This window comes from Nuphar pumila, chromosome 15, assembly GCF_984573655.1.
Source record: "Nuphar pumila chromosome 15, dmNupPumi1.hap1.1, whole genome shotgun sequence".
In the NCBI taxonomy this organism is placed as follows: Eukaryota; Viridiplantae; Streptophyta; class Magnoliopsida; order Nymphaeales; family Nymphaeaceae; genus Nuphar; species Nuphar pumila.
Genome location: NC_143263.1, coordinates 34,714,702 through 34,732,299, shown reverse-complemented (window position 1 = coordinate 34,732,299; position 17,598 = coordinate 34,714,702).

Sequence of the window (17,598 nt, the reverse complement as noted above, 5' to 3'; positions counted from 1 at the left end):
GTATTACAATGCAATCAAGTCATTCACATCAAGCATTGCAATGCATTCAAATAATTCAAATCATTGGCATCAAGTATTGCACTAATTCAAATCATTCGTTAATTGCATAAATTATAATACATTCAGATAATTGAAATCATTTACATCAAGTATTACAATGCATTCGAATCATTCCTATCAAGTATTACAATACATTCAAATAAAATTTATGATCATTCACACCAAGTATTGCAATACAACTCACATCAAGTATTACAATGCATTTAAATAGAGGTTTGTAGTATAAGATTTTGCTCACTAGCTTGAGAATTCTTCCTCGTCACTAGTTTGACTTTTTTCTTTTTCTTCTTCTTCTTCATTGTTTTCCCATCCACTTGGTACATCATTTGGATCACATTCATCTATGAATGTTTCATCGGCCAATGGAGATATGACATGCATATCATGCGCAACATCGTGACCATAAGCGAAGTCATAGACATCATCTGATTGATAGTAATCACTGTCTTCAGCTAACTTATCTTCCTGTAACTGATCATACTCGGGGTATAGTTTGGATTTCACCTTGCAAACTGCCCACCATTCATTTCTATCTGACTTTTTTATACTCGGATATGAAGTATAATAAACTTGTTGAGCTTGCGAGACTAATATGAATGGTTCATATGTTCCAAACCTGGATTTATGATTCACCTCCACAATGCCTGAAGCTTTGTCGAGTCTTGTTGCAGTTGGATCAAACCAATGACACTTGAATATCGTAACCCTGTTATTCGTGCCTAAGTAAGTCAACTCCATTATTTCCTCTATAACACCGTAGTAATCCTGTTCATTTTCACCGTAGCTGCTACCCTTGACACACACGCCACTATTTATCGTTGATTTGTTTATACCGTAGTCTTTTGTATGGAATCGATAACCATTTACGATATACCCGTTGTAGCATTGCACAACTTTGGTCGGACCATTTTCTAAATCACATATTCCTTGATCTTTAACATCACCATTGCGAACCTACGCACAAACATAAACAATGATTGTGATCACGATCAATTAAGTAACTTAGTGTTGTTTATAAGTACAAAATTTATGTTAGCTTCTTTACCAACTGTTTCAACCACTCCACAAACTTAGTTTCACGTTCTTTTTGTACTTCTGCATCAGTCAGATGTGAAACTTCGTTTTGCAACTCCAGATCAAATCGTTTGCAAACCACAAATACTTATATTACCGAGCCATGTATCCACATATAGAACATAAAAGGATTTATAATTGAGTTGCATATACATATACTTACTCGATGTATGGGTCGATCGCTGAGCAATTAAAAAGAATATAGATGTGTGTTGCATCTTGCTCTCGATCTGTCAATAGCCTTGATCGACAACTACCAAATGCATGCCCAAGTGGTTGAAATATCGACAGCTTGTCAGCTACAGTTACTTGTTCTCCATCATCGTTACGGGGCGGGCATGTGTAACGTGTTGGAATATGAGGTTCGAAGTACATAGATGAGAAATTTGAAATCTCTTCTAAAGTGTACGCCTCACAAATAGAGCCTTCTACTCTTGCTTTATTACGAACCTTTTTTTTTAGGTCGAACATGCATCTGACAAGAATATACATTTCAAATTTTAAATATCTGTCAATAAAGAGACAAATATAAAAAAACATATACCTTTCAAATGGGTATATCCATCGATATTGCACAGGGCCACCAACCCTTAGTTCATATGGCAGATGTATGATCAAATGTTTCATAACATCGAAAAATGCTGGCGGAAATATCTTTTCTAACAGACAAACAGTGGTGATGACAGAGTCCTCGAGATTCTTTATATCTGATACAACGACCTCCCGTGCGCACAATGTTCTGAAAAATCCGCTCAACTCAGATAATACCCCCCATATAGGTTTGTCTAACATATCATGGAATGCTAGGGGTATCAATCGTTGCATAAAGATATGACAATCATGGCTCTTCAACCCATATAACTGTCCATCGTCAATCTTCACAGCCCGAGCAATGTTAGAGACATATCCATCTGGAAATCTCAGTTGTCTCAACCATTGACATACATGTTTTATTTGATCAGGTCCGAGCACGTACTTCGCCTTTGGTTTCAGTACTTTGCCATTATACTCTTTGAGTTCCAATTCTGGTCTTTTACATATTAATTTTAAATCCATACGGGCCTTTGGATTATCTTTCGTTTTTCCTTTAATATTCATTACTGTATTGAACACATTATCAAACACATTTTTCTCTACATGCATCACATCCAAATTATGTCGTATCAATAGGGTCGGCCAATACGGTAGTTCCCAAAAAATAGATTTTTTCGTCCAATTGTGATCCTTCCCAAATCCACGGAAGGGTGTAGGACTGCGGGCATCTGTTAATACATCTGGAAAGTATCGCAATCTTCTTAGAATCTCTATGCCAGACAATCTTGAGGATGAACCTTCCGTTTCAGTTGTACCTGCTTTAAATGCATTCTTTTGACGTCGGAACGGATGATCGCTGGGTAGAAATCGACGATGACAATCAAACCAGCAAGGCTTCCTTCCATGCCTCAATCTAAAAGCTTTGGAATCCTCCATGCAGTACGGACAAGCCAACCTCCCATGTGTGCTTCAACCAGATAACATACCATATGCAGGGAAGTCACTGATTGTCCATAGAACAGCGGCCTTCATGTTGAAATTTTGTTTTTTGTGGGCATCATACGTGGTAACACCGTAATCCCACAGTACTTTTAATTCATCAATCAATGGCCTTAGATATACATCAAGATTTTGGCCAGGTGAGGTCGGACCAGGGATCAACAGAGACAAGAAAAGATTTAGACGTTTCATACACAAGCTTGGTGGAAGGTTGTATGGAGTTACAAATACTGGCCAACATGAGTATGGAGTTGATCTACCCCCAAATGGATTAAATCCATCTGTACATAGACCGAGTCTAACATTTCGCACTTCCATTGCGAAGTTCTGATGAGTACGATCAAAGTGCTTCCAAGCTTCAGCGTCAACAGGATGCGTGATCTTGTTTTCATCGTGTCGAACTTTATTTGCATGCCATCTCATGTGTTTAGTTGTCTTTGAAGACATATACAATCGCTGCAATCTAGGAGTGATAGGAAAGTAGCGGAGCGACTTGTATGAAACTTCCTTTGATCTCGTGCTACCATTGCCTCTTGTCTTTGGCTTGAACCGAGGATGCCCACATGACGGGCATGATATGTCGTTTTCCTGCTCCTTGAAATACAACATGCAGTGATTTGGACAAGCATCAATCTTTTTGTAACCCATACCTAGAGCGTTGACCATAACTTTCGCACGATAGAAATTTTGTGGCAATTTCTCATCTTTAGGCAACATACTCTTCACAATCATGCACAAACGGTCAAAACATGATTGACTCAAATTATACTCGGACTTCAAATTCATTAGTTGAAGAACTGCAGACAAGATAGTGTGACTCTCACAATCGTTCTAAAGTGCTCATCAGCATCTTTAAGTAAATCATAAAATCTACTAGCTGCATCGTTTGGTGATTCTTCATCTACGGCAGTTCTTACATCACTAGAACTCATAGCAGAACCCAGTTCTGTTCCTGCAGCATCAAATATCAAATTCGTATATGGATTATCGTGCACCATATTCACCCGTGCATTAAAATCGTTTCTAAATTCTTCTCCATGAAACATCCAGTTCTGATAATCACTCACAAAACCCTTCCTGTATAGGTGATGTCTAACGCCATGAGGTTTTACAAATCGATTATTCTTACAAATCTTGCAGGGACACCTAATCCGACCTATGGGATCTACCGTACTGACACTTGCCGTTGCAAATTCAATAAAACTATCGACACCATCCATATATTCATGCGATAACTCATTGTCCACTATCCTACGGTACATCCATTCACGGTTTGCAGTCATTCTGTCGTATGATGTTACGAATAGTATCCTAACCAGTTAAAAGAGAACCATCAGAATGCTATGATGAAGAAAATATCAAATTTATCATGCAATATATGATGTCATACAATCACAAGAATTATGATGCATGCATTGATAACTTAATATTTTCATGTGCAAACTATTCATGACATGATACATTCATTTGAAGCATGCTTTCAGTATACAATTTCACATGGAAGACATAATCAAATTGAAAGTAACTACATGTAAGCATGGATACAATCACATCAAACATTGCAATACATCGAAATAATTCATATCAAACAAATGTCAAACATGTATCTGCAGCAAACACACTTCAATATCCCACTAACTACTACCATGCATAGCATGGACTCCGTACTCCAAAAATAAGAACACTTCTATTCTCATACATTAAAATCATGCTCAGCATGATCTCCGAACTCCAACAAAGCAGTCCTAGATATCAACAACTAAGTGAGTGTGTGAACAATAAAGTGTTACATTCAATAAATTAAATAACATGTGATGTGCTTGCATCACTTACTCACCACGGGTATTTACCCGATTTGCATTGTTTTTGTCACTTACTTACCACGGGTGGCAGGGCACAAGCGAGTTCCGTTGAGAAATCTGCAAAAAACACTGTGTTAAAATGAATATTGAAGCTAATTAGGGAAACACAAATACTTATGCAATGCAAAAAACAACTAAACTGTTGATGATATATCTAATGATGAAATGCGATGAAATAAAGTGAAAAAGAAGCATTGATGATATATTTTTTTAAACTAGCGTCTTCCCCTAAAAAAAAGGGAGAAAAATTATAAGTGCACTCCGAACCTTGTTTTTGAAGCTTGAACATCAAATTGTAGTGAGAACTCGATGAAAAAACTAAAGGCTAATTTTTCAAATTGCTCCCATGTTTTCAGTATAATTCAAAATTGCACCAATGTTACAAAACTTTTCGCCCAAAGTAGGAAAAAAAAAGAAATCTGATTCTTTCATGCTTGATGCACACATTCATGATCATCACCAAAGTGGAAAAAAGAAAAAAAAATACTTATGGCTCTGCAAGTTTACACTGAATGTAGGTTCTTAAGGTTAAGGAGTTAGAAAGTTTAGCTTGTAGCTTTTAACACTTGACAAATTTTGCATCAAGAGTCAAGGAACATGTTCTCTTTGTATATGCTTCTTCTCCTGTACTAACCTCACATGTCTTACTTCCAATGGTGTTTTGTCATCATTATATTGCCCTATTTGTGGAGAAGTTTAACATATTGTTAAAATGTGTGTTTCCACTTATATATCCTTGTTCAATGACATTTTCTTATTCTAAGCGTGAAATTTTATATGTTTTGTTCTTATTCTTTATGAAATTCATGGTTGGCATTTTCTAGTGGAATAACAGTGTGATAACCCTTTTCTGAAAGTCTTAATATTTAGAAGTCTAAAAAGTATTGTCATGAGTCCACGTTTTGCCAAAATATGAATTTTACTCAAACAAAGTTGGATCCAAAATGGCAGTTTTTTAGATGGTCGGTCATGGCATGAAACTTTTTAAGGAGAAAAAGTCCAAATAACTGTAACAGGAAAAAACAAAAAAGTTTTAGGCGTGGATGAGCAAGACCTCAAGCCTGACTGAAGTGAAGAATGGAGGCTAGGCTGAGGTGAGCTCACCTCAGGGGAGGCTCAGACGTGAACCTGGCCCAGGCGAGGGCTCAACCCTGGCCTCAACGAGCACACCTTATGGCTCGAGCATGAGGCTGGCTCAAGCGAGGACTCACCTCAGGCTATGAGCCTGAGGCAAGCCCGGCTCAGGCGAAGCCTCACCTCAGGCCATGAGCTTGAGGCAAGGCAAGCTCAGGCGAGGTTCGCCGCCGATAGCCCAGGCTCAACCTCATCGGCCATCGCCGGGGCGTACAGCGTGAAGAAGAAGAAGAAGAAGAAGAAGAAGAAGAAGAAGAAGAAGAAGAAGAAGAAGAAGAAGAAGAAGAAGATTACATGCGCGTCGCCGGGCGGTGGCGGGAGGTTGACGGGGAGCGGCAGCTGGCGAGCGCCGGCTGGCGAGCGGTGGACGGGGAGCGGCGGCTGGCGAGCGACGACGGCCGGACGGTGGCGAGAGCCGACGGGCGGCGGGAGGGAGAGGGCGGCGGGCGGGAGCAATACAGCGAAACAGGAAAAAGAGAAAGAGGGATGGGATTAGGGATTTACGCGACATTTAGCGATGGCTTAGCGACGGAAACATTCCGTCGCTAAATCAAAATACAAAAAAAGCGACGGAATATATTCTGTCGCTACGCCGTCGCTAATTAGCGACGGATTAGCGACAACAGAGTTCCCTCTCTAAATCCATCACTAAAATGGTGTTCTTGTAATAAAAAGTAGCGACAAAAAATGCAGTCGCTAATCCGTCGCTAAGTAGCGACAGATTAGCGATAAAAGTTGTTTCCTCGCTAATCCGTCGCGAATTAGCGACAGATTCTATCTCTAGCTAATCTGTCGCTAATTAGCGACGGAAAAAATCCGTCGCTAATTTCCGTCGCTAATTAACAATTTTCTTGTAGTGTGTTTTAACCCATAAATCAGTTTTCTAAGCTTGGAAATGAGATTTGAATCTCCTTCTTGAAGATGTCCAGGAGGTAATTTCATATAGATTGATCATGCATATATTTAGGATTTATTTCATATTAAAATATGCATGATTTCATGAGAAAATGTTTTAAAAACTCAAATTTATGCTAGTTTCGAGTAAATGTGCTAAAATGATAAAAAAATAGAAAATGCTTAAAAATTAGTTTTATTTTGCAATTTAGTGTATATATTAGTGATTGTCATTAATACACGAGGTCTAATTCTTAAAAAAAAATAAAGTTAGAATAGGCTTAGAATAGGTTTTTATAAAATATAGTGAATTTGAGGTATTTTGCAAATAAGTTTTCTTTAAGAGAGGTATCAAAATAGAATTTTCAGAAAAGAGAATGGCTTATGAAAAATGTTCAAAATTTATAAATATGATACATAGGGTTTGAGAGGGATTGTCTTCTCCCTTGCAAAGCCCCTTTCTTCTTCCCTTTCCTCTCTGCCACTTTCTTGCCTCTTCTTCTTCTTCTCCCTCTTTTCTCTTTCCGATGGAGTGCAATCCGGTGGCAATGCAAGAAGGAGGATTCCAACCTCTCTTCTCAGCCAAAATTGTAAGTCCTCTTTTCTTCTCTTTTTATTCCCTCTTCTCTTCTTTGTCTCTCATTCTTTCTCTTTTTTTATCTCACGTAGTGTAATAATGATCTGTTTAATTTTACATTTCGATCATTTTTTTTATGCATCACATCTTGTTTCCCTATAGCCTACATTACAAGCATTCATATGCTGTTTTCATTTTTTAATTCTTGTGGCTTAATTAGTTTTCATTACAGTAGCTTATATTAGTTTAGGATCTAGTGTCATTAATAGTTTACAGCAACTTCACATTGATAACTGCAAAGTAGTAGCATCAGCATCAATTCGGTTTTTGAAAAAGCACCAGCATCATCAGAAGATAAAAGTTCATAATCTGATCGATTGTGTTTGTTTCTAGTGATGAAATGATAGAATTCAATCGATCGAATGTCTTTCAATCGATCAGATGTCTAATCATCTATCTGCCATGTTTTTAACATAAAAAAAAAGATAGCCGGATATCTGGATCAATATCAGAAAAAGAAGACATTTTTTATCAGAATTCTGTTGATCGTCATGACTGTAATCTGATTTATGGCGACTTTTATTCCCAAAGCCGATCGAAACTGATTTCCAGAATCGATCGGAAGTTTGGATTGATTCCAGTATGTCGGAATCCCTCTGCTATCCAGCCTGATTTTTAAATTGCAACTAGAATCGAATGCCTTGGCCTAAAATTCTAATTTCGATCTTCGATCAACAGATCTGCCATGAATCTCATTTTTAGAAATCAAAGAGTCAGATCGTTCGCCTCTACCGGAATCAGATCTGTCGGAGTCATTTGTCTACAGTTGGATTCTGCTGCTTCTTCTGGTAGATCGACCATATTTCATTGCCAGAATTCCTTGTTGTTGCCGGAAAGTCCTCTTCAGCTGGCTGGATTGCTTTTATTTACCGGCAATCTCTGTGTGCTCTCACCGGAGTTTCCCTATCGGCAAACCTCTGGCTGAGCCTTCATCATCCAACGGTTCCTCTGCTACTTTCTGACGGCACCCTCTCTCTGAGCCACCGTGAAAGGATCGGGCTTTCTTCTTTTTTCATTCGTTCGGTCGTGAAAAAAGGATTTTCACTGGCTGTGTGTTTTTAAAAAAAAAAGGGTTTTCACAGTTTATTTTTAAAATCAGTTTCACGGTTGTGTTGTTTTTAAAAGTGATTTTCACGGGTGTTTAGTTTTTAAAACTGAATGTTTGATGAATGTTACTTGTTTTTAAAAGTGAATCAATGAATGTTTGATGCATGATCAACTGTTGATTAGTTACATAATATGATTAGTTGTTAGTAAAGTGATTTGAAATTGTTAGCAAAGTTGTGGTTTCATTTACTTAGTTAAGTAATCACATTTACTTAGTGCTTTAGCATTAGAGTTACTTAGTTAAAAAAATGTTAGTAGTTAGTTTGATATTACATTTAGTCTTAGAATTACTTAGTTAATTGTTATTTAGATTTCATTTAAATTTGTCATTTAGATTTCTTTCATATTATCTTTCATTTTTTAGCAATTAATTAGTATAATCTGCTTAGTGTAGTTTTTTTTTTTTTCTCTTGTGCTGCTCGTGTTCTTTTGATTTGTTCAGAATCGCACAGGAAGGAACGGAAGTGATCGAGTGACACAGATGCACAAGTGTAGAAGGATTTTTGCTTTTATTTTAGAATTTAGGAATTTAATTTTGGGTTTGTAAATAAAGTCTTTTAAACCCTCTGCGTAGGGTATTTATTTGTTGTAATAAGTAGTTAATTAGATTTTCTTCGTACTTTTCATTTTGGCAATAAAGAATAGTTTAGTTGTTTGTTTGAATACGAAATATTCCCGTTCCCTGAGTTCGACCCGGTCTCTACCACTAGTGCGAGGCAACTTTTATTATTTGGTGTTTGGCTGTCACACTTGTTTTTATTAAAAATATTATTTTAAAAATTGTTTTCATAAAACTCACACCAAATTTTTGGCGCTGTTGCCGGGGAACGACGAAATACAAGTATTCACTTTATTGCCTAGTGTTTGTTTTTTGCATTTAGGTTTAGAACGACGTGTGTGCATACCGTAGAGACGAGCTTAGTTTTCTGCACAGCCCACCCACTAGGATCCCCTTAGAGGTGACTGTGTACGATTAGTACCGTGCATATAGATTTCATTTGTTTTTTGTATAATTCCTGTTGTGTGCAACTGTGTGGTGGTTGTCTATTTCTCATTTTTTTAGTTTACTCGCTTTGTGGTTTGCGTGGTTTGGCCACTAGCGCATTAGTTAGGTAGAAAAACTCAAATTTAGGACGTGTGTTGCACCAGTCTACGTCAAGGTACATGCAAGGGCGACGCTCACTTGTCCCCGAGCTGGTAGAGCCAATTGAGGACCTAGAGTCCCTTATTAGGAGAGCCTAGAGATCTGCAACTATGGCTGAGGAGCAGCATATGATTCGTCCTCTTAGGGAGTACTTCATGCCCAACACCTATAGTCCTGTCTCTTGCATTGCAAGACCTAATGTAGGAGCAAACCATTTTGAGATAAAGGCCAATGTAATCTATATGCTACCTTCGTTTTATGGCCTTAGCAATGAAGACCCATATCGTCATCTCGATGAATTTCTTGAGATTTGCTCGACAGTGCGAATCAACAATTTTGGAGACGATGCTATGAGGTTAACCTTGTTTCCCTTGTCTCTGAAGGATAAAGCCAAGCATTAGATGAAGGCGTTAAACACTGTTCAAATTACCACGTGGGAACATATGCAAAGAGAGTTTTAAAAAAAATATTTCCCAATTGGTAAGATGAACCAATATCGAAAGGTCATCACCAGCTTTTCACAAATAGAGGGGGAAATGTTTCATGAGACTTGGGAGAGGATGAAGGATCTTCTCCTCAAGTGTCCCCACCACTAAGTGCCTCGCTGACAACTGGTGCAATATTTCTATGATGGTGTTACTGAGAAGAACAGTCAAATGATTGATTCGTCGTATGGAGGCACTTTCATGCTCAAGAGTGAGGGTGAGGCTTGGTCTTTATTTGAGACCTTGAGTGAGAACGAGATGCATCATGCTTTGTCTTCACGGCTCGATAGGACTACATCTGTGCCTATTAGTCCTAGGAAAGTTGGGATTTTTGAAGTAGGGTCTGAGCGAGATTTGCATACCAAAGTTGACCAGTTGAGTATGAAATTAGATCAATTCCTAGCCAATTCTTTGCGAAGTCTAGTAGGAAGAGTGTGTGAGCTATGCACTAGCCTTGCACACTGTGTATCTGAGTGCCCGACAGCACCGCTATATTCTGAATTCGTTCAGGAGCAGGTGAATGTTGCCCAAGGTTTTGCTAGGCCTGTGCACGATTCATTTGCACCCACTTATAACCTGGGATGGCGAAACCACCTCATCAGCCCTCCCAGACACAGCATAGACAGAGTAACTTTTCACAAAGTTACTTGTGTCCCATCGTTTCACACGTCCACCCCCAATATAGTCTGCTTTCTCCTTAGGAACCTACACCGCGCATATCATTTCAGGAAAAGATGTTAGAAGTCTTTTTTGACATCAAGGGCACTCTTTGTTCTCACACGCAGTCAATAGTCAAGCTAGAGACTTAAATGGGACAGTTGGCTAAAGCCTTCAACAGACAAAGCGAGGGAAACCTATCTAGTCAGCCTGTTGTCATACCCAAGAAAGAGGATTCCATGTCATTTGGCTTGCATCCCACTGATTCACACCCTGCGCAGGTCAAATCAGTTACATCCCTTCAGAATGGGAAGGCGTGTCACCCTATTCAAGAATCAACTCATGATCTCAATATTATACCCACTGACAAGTCGATCTCCTTCATTAGACCTCAGGAGAAGGGGCAAGGCCCACAATTTCTACATTCTTTATATATTCATAGAGCCCCAGTCTCCCAGGCATTAGGACCATTGATTGCTTTTAGCAAGCAAGAGGTTCAGATGCAAAAGGTATTTGACCTAGTCAAGCATAATCATAGCCACCCCTTGTTTGATGTTTCATATATCGATAGTCAATCGGTCCTAGACTCTCTTTTTTAGAGTAGTCTCCCAGAGGAGACTAACCTCCGTTCTTCCTTTAGCGAGAGTCATGATACTACTTTTAGGGGTCGAGTGGGCAGAAACACAGTGCGCAATGTCACAGATGACACTCTTTTCTTCAGAGAGCCTGATTGAGCTTGACTTTATGTTCATTGATCTCATGGACGATGAAGGGTTTTTTCAAGGATCCGTTTGGCTGGGGACGTAAAACTTGGCGCTTTATGGAAGGCAACCCTTATGTTGTATATTAGTAGATTTTTTTTTAGGATTTGCAGATTTTCTTAGGTTTTTGTTTTTCATTTCATTCATGGTTTTCACGTCATGTCATGTATACATTGCATTCATAGAACGTGCATGTATAATTTATGTCAGGTTGTTTTTACGCTTTTCCCTCATTTATTGCATTTCATGTGCATTCACGTAGTGTCATATAAGCATGGGGGAGTGCCACTTGGACAATGTCATTCAAGCATGGGAGAGGGTGTAGTTTGCACACCTTGATATTTGTGTCTACGTTCTTGCACATGTTTACATATCTTTCATGAAAAAATAGGTTTTTAAAGAAAGAGTTTGAACTTATATGAATGTTATTTCAAATCTAATGTTTTTAGAGGATTTTTAAGCCCCATGATTTTTTTTTGACATGAATCTAGAAACCGTTGTTGTTTATGTGGATTTCAAAAAAATGATTATAAATGCATGTTAGAGTTTATTTTGAATCACAAGTATGAATATGCACAGTTCTATTTTTGAAAACTAAGCAAATGAACAACATTGCAAAAGAGCTCAAAAAGTGAAACGAGCATACGTTTAGTTGTTTGATATCTTCGTATTCCATAATAGCTGGGCTTAGACACAAGTTGAAGTGTTTGAGTTCTATATCAAAAAGGTTAATGAAGAAAGTCAATTCTTTGTCTACATTGATATCTGTGGCCTATTTTGTTCGAGCAAGTAGAGCCTGAGGGGTGTTTACACCTGATGCTCTAAAGCCATCTGATTTGTGAGCCATCGGCCCGAAAGCCCATTACATGAACTTTATAGAGAGCCTAGTAGATATTGACATTGCATATGACAGAGAAGTAGACTATACATAAACTATAAAAAAATTTGAAGGTCTAGTGACTTGAGTAATTAAGTTTGAGGGATACTTTGTATTTGGTGCCCTAAGGTCGTCTGGCCTGGGAGTCATTGACCAAAAGCTCGTTACACGGGTCACAAAAACTGAAAATTTGATATAGTGCTCAATAAAACAAAGAAAAAAAATGTGTGAAAAATTAAAAATCAAGAAAAAGAAAAAGAAAAGAGCGTAAAAGAGAAAAGTTCACTGCTTAGAAGCAAATATTGAGAAAACATGTGCAAAACACATATGAGTGAGAATAAGTAAATAATAACATGTATGTATTTGAATTTCTGAGAATGAAACATAAATGATTATGCTATTTATAAAAGTAAAAGAATTTCTTTTTCTGTGGTGGTATATAAAAGACTCTAATTATGTTTTGATTTTGAAATAACATAAAATATTTGTGAAAACAAAGTACTTAATTATCTACTACTTGTGAAGATATGTAATATTATGCATACACGAACGAGATGTTTGTAGGTAGCATCAGTGCAAACCCTCACGAGACCTTACTCGTCCACTAGGGAAACTCAGGGGTTGAAAGGGCTTGTTGCATGTGCTAAATGCAACCGTGATTCCTACGAAAGTGAGTTAGTGATATTTTGAATTCTTGCAATTTTCTAGTTTGCTCAAGGACTAGCAAAATATAAGCATGGGGGTATTTGATCATGCATATATTTAGGATTTATTTCATATTAAAATATGCATAATTTCTTGATAAAATATTTTAAAAACCCAAATTTATATTAGTTTCGAGTAAATGTGCTAAAATGATAAAAAAATAGAAAATGCTTGAAAATTAGTTTTATTTTGCAATTTAGTGTATATATTAGTGATTGTCATTAATACATGCGGTCTAATTCTTTAAAAAAATAGAGTTAGAATAGGCTTAGAATAGGTTTTTATAAAATATAGTGAATTTGAGGTATTTTGAAAATACATTTTCTTTAGGAGAGGTTTCAAAATAGAATTTTCAGAAAAGAGAAGGGCTTATAAAAAATGTTCAAAATTTATAAATATGATACGAAGGGTTTGAGAGGGATTGTCTTCTCCCTTGCAAAGCCCCTCTCTTCTTCCCCTTCCTCTCCACCACTTTCTTGCCTCTTCTTCTCCTTCTCCCTCTTTTTCTCCTTTTTTCTCTTTCTGGTGGAGTGCAATCCGGCAGCGGCACAAGAAGGAGGATTCTAGCCTCTCTCCTCAATCAAAATTGTAAGTTCGCTCTTCTTCTCTCCTTATTTCCTCTTCTCGTCTTTGTCTCTTATTCTTTCTCTCTTTTGATCTCACGTAGTGTAATAATGTTCTGTTTAATTTTACATTTAGATCATTTTTTTTATGCATCACATCTTGTTTTCCTGTAGCCTACGTTACAAGCATTCATATGTTGTTTTCATTTTTCAATTTCTGTGGCTTAATTAGTTTTCATTACAATAGCTTATATTAGTTTAGGATCTAGTGTCGTTAATAGTTTACAACAACTTCACATTGATAACTGCAAAGTAGTAGCATCAGCATCAATTCGGTTTTTGCAAAAGCACCAGCATCATCAGAAGATAAAAGTTCATAATCTAATCGATTATGTTAGTTTTTCGTGATGAAATGATAGAATTCAATTGATCGAATGTCTTTCAATCGATCAAATGTCTTTCAATCGATCGAATGTCTGATCATTTGTTTGTTGTGTTTTTAACATAAAAAAAAAAGATAGCCGGATATTTGGATCAATATCAGAAAAAGTAGACATTTTTTTATCAGAATTTTGTTGATCATCGTGACTGTAATCTGATTTCTGGCGATTTTTATTCCCAAAGCCGATCGAAATTGATTTTTGAAATCGATCGGAAGTCTGGATCGATTCCAGTCTGCCGAAATTCCTTTGCTATCCGACCTGATTTTTAAATTGCAACTGGAATTGGATGCCTTGGCCGAAAATTCTAATTCTGATCTGTGATCAACAGATCTACCGTGAATCTCATTCTTAGAAATCAGAGAGTCAGATTGTTCGCCTCTACCGGAATTAGATCTGCCGGAGTCCTCGTCTACAGTTGGATTCTCGTGCTTCTTCTGGTAGATCGGTCAGATTTCATTGCCAGAATTCTGTGTTGTTGCTGGAAAGTTCTCTTCAGCTGATCGGATTGCTTTCATTTACCAGCAATCTCTGTGTGCTCTCACCGGAGTTTCCCTATCTGGAAACCTCTGGTTGAGCCTTTATCATCCAGCGGTTCCTCTGCTTCTTTTCGGCAACACCCTCTGTGTGAGCCATTGTGAAAGGATCAGGCTTTCTTCTTTTTTCATCCGTTTGGCCGTGAAAAAAGGTTTTTCATTAGCTGTGTTTTTTTTTTAAAAAAAAGGTTTTCACAGTTTATTTTTAAAATCAGTTTCACAGTTGTGTTGTCTTTAAAAGTGATTTTCACGGGTGTTTATTTTTTAAAACTGAATGTTTGATGAATGTTTAGTGGTTGTGAAATAGTTTCTTTCTTGTTAGTTTATTTTGCTATTTTGTCATTTAGTACTTTAGGTTGTTACAAGTTAGTTCATAGTTAGTTACATGTTTATTAGTTTATTTTTATTTAGTTCAATTCTTGTTCTTGCTGAATTTCTTAGTCATTAGCTATTAATTTTTTATTTTTTTGTTCTACTTGTACTGCCTTGTTTTTTTTTGTGTTTTGCAGTAAAGCATTGGAACGTGCAGTGAGTCCCTTTTCGTGCCCTTGAATTGCACTCTGAAGTCCCCTTAAGCCCTCAAAAGTGCCCTCAGGGAAAAACTCTCTCTCTCATTTATCAAACCAAACATAAAGGAAAGGATAAAGGAAAGCAAATCAATTCAAAGGGACAAGAAGACTCGAAGCACACAAGACTTTTTCTCTTTTTTTTAGATTAAGATTTCATTTATTTAATTCATTTGGGTTTGTAATAAGGCCATTTAATTATTTGTTTAAGTCCTCTGCAGGGGCAACACTCTCTTGTTATTTAGTTAATTAATTTTTTATTTTTCAATGCAATAAAGCGTAGTTTAGATTGTGTGTTGAATACAAAGTATTTTTCATTCTCTGAGATCGACCCAGACTCCACCACTTGTGTGCATCAATTTTTATTAATTTTGGTATTTGTCTTTCACTTGATTTTCTTTAAAAATATTATTTTAAAAAATGTTTTCATAAAATTTACACCAAAATTTTACGCCATTGTCGGGGAACGACAAGTAATACGAGTATTCACTTTATTGCCATTGTGTGTTCCTGTTTGCTTAGGTTGCTAGTTTACTTTCAGTTCTTTCCTTAGGATTGCTAGTTTAATTCTTGCTTTATATTTAGGATCGTATAGTTTTCTTTTCGTACTTAAGTTTAGAACATGTGTTTGCACACTCTAGATACCAGTTTACCTTTCTTGCATGGTCCACCTATTAGGATACTCTTAGAGGTGACTGTGCATGATTGGTACCATGCTCATAGTTTGCTTTTCGCAAAATATCTGTTGAGTGCAAGTGTGTGGTGTATGTCTATTTACTACTTTCTAGTATTTTTCTTTCATCTGCTTTATGGTTTGTTGTGGTTTGGCCGCATTGCACGTTAGTTAGTTAGAAAACAAGTGACTTAGGATGGTTGTTGCACCGGTCTACCCTCGAGTGTATTCAAGGGTGATGCTCGCTTGACCCTGAGCTTGCTGAGATAGTTGATGACTCTGAGTCCCTTATTAGAAGAGCCCATCAATACGTCCCCATGGCTCAGGATCAACAGTTGACACGTTCTCTTAGGGAGTACTTCACTCCCAATGCTTACACACCCGCCTCCTGCATCACGAGACCTGATGTAAGAGTCAATCAGTTTGAGATTAAGATCAGCATAATCCAGATGCTACCATCTTTCTATGGCATGAGCAACAAAGACCCCTATGTACTGTCATCTCGAAGAATTCTTCGAGATCTGCTCCACTATGCAGATCAATAATTATGGGGATGACGTGTTGAGGTTGACGTTGTCTCTGTTCTTCCTCAAGGATAAAGTCAAACACTAGTTGAAGGCCCTCGATACGGTTCAGATTACCACTTGGGAATGCATACAATGTGAGTTCCTTAAGAAGTATTTCCCAATTGGTAAGGCAAAATAGTTTTATAAAGCCAAAATCAGTTTCTCTTAGATTGAGGGAGAATAGTTCCATGAGACGTGGGAGAGGTTGAAAGATCTTCTCCGAAAGTGCTCCCACCACCAGGTTCCCTAGTGGCAACTGGTGCAATACTTTTACGATAGACTGACCGAGAAGGACAAACAAATGGTTGATTCTTCATGTAGGAGCACGTTCATGCTCAAGAGCGAGGATGAGGCATAGACATTATTTGAGACATTGAGTGAAAATGCCATGCACCATGCCCTGTCCTCACATACTGATATGCCCACACCTATTCTTAGTGGTCCTAAGAAGGGAGGGATTTATGAAGTTGAGTCTGAAGATGATCTGCAAATCAAAGTAGACCAATTGACCGAGAAAGTTGATCAATTACTGACCAACCCAAGTTCATTAAATCAAGTAGGAAATGTGTGTGAGCTATGCGCTAGCCCTGCATACTTTATTTTTGAGTGTCCGACAACACCACTCTATCTTGAATTTGTTCAGGATCAAGTGAATGATGTCAAAAGTTTTGTCAGACTGATGCACGACCCTTATACACCTACCTATAACCCGAGATGGTGAAATCATCCCAACTTTGCGTAAAGAAATCTACAAGAGTCACCCCACATGCCTCCCTAGACACAGCACAAACAAGGTAACCTCCCACAAGGTTACCCACATCCTATATTTTTACAAGCCCACCCCCAACTTAGCTTGTCTTCTCCTCAAGAGCCCGCATCAAGCCCATCTTTTCAGAAGAAGCTCCTCGAGGCCTTTTCTGATATCAAGGCCAACCTCAGTTCCTACACGCAGTCAATAGCAAAGCTAGAGACTCAAATGGGATAGTTGGTTGAGGCCTTGAGCAAGCGAAGCGAGAGAAGCCTCCTAAGTCAGTCTGTAGCCAACTCGAAGGGTAAGAAATCCATCTATCACGGCTTGTGCCTCACAAAGTCCCACCAAAAGCAAGCCAATGTTGTTATGACCCTTAAGAGTGGAAAAGCATTACACCCTACTCAGGAGTCGACTGGTGAACCCACTACCATACCTATTGACTAGTCGATCTCCCCTACTAGGCCCGAGGAAAGCGGGCAGGGCCCCCGGCTTGTGCCTTCTTTATATATTCACAGAGTCCATTTTCTTGAGCCCTTGGCCAAACCGTACGATTTTGGCAAGCAGGGGGAGCGC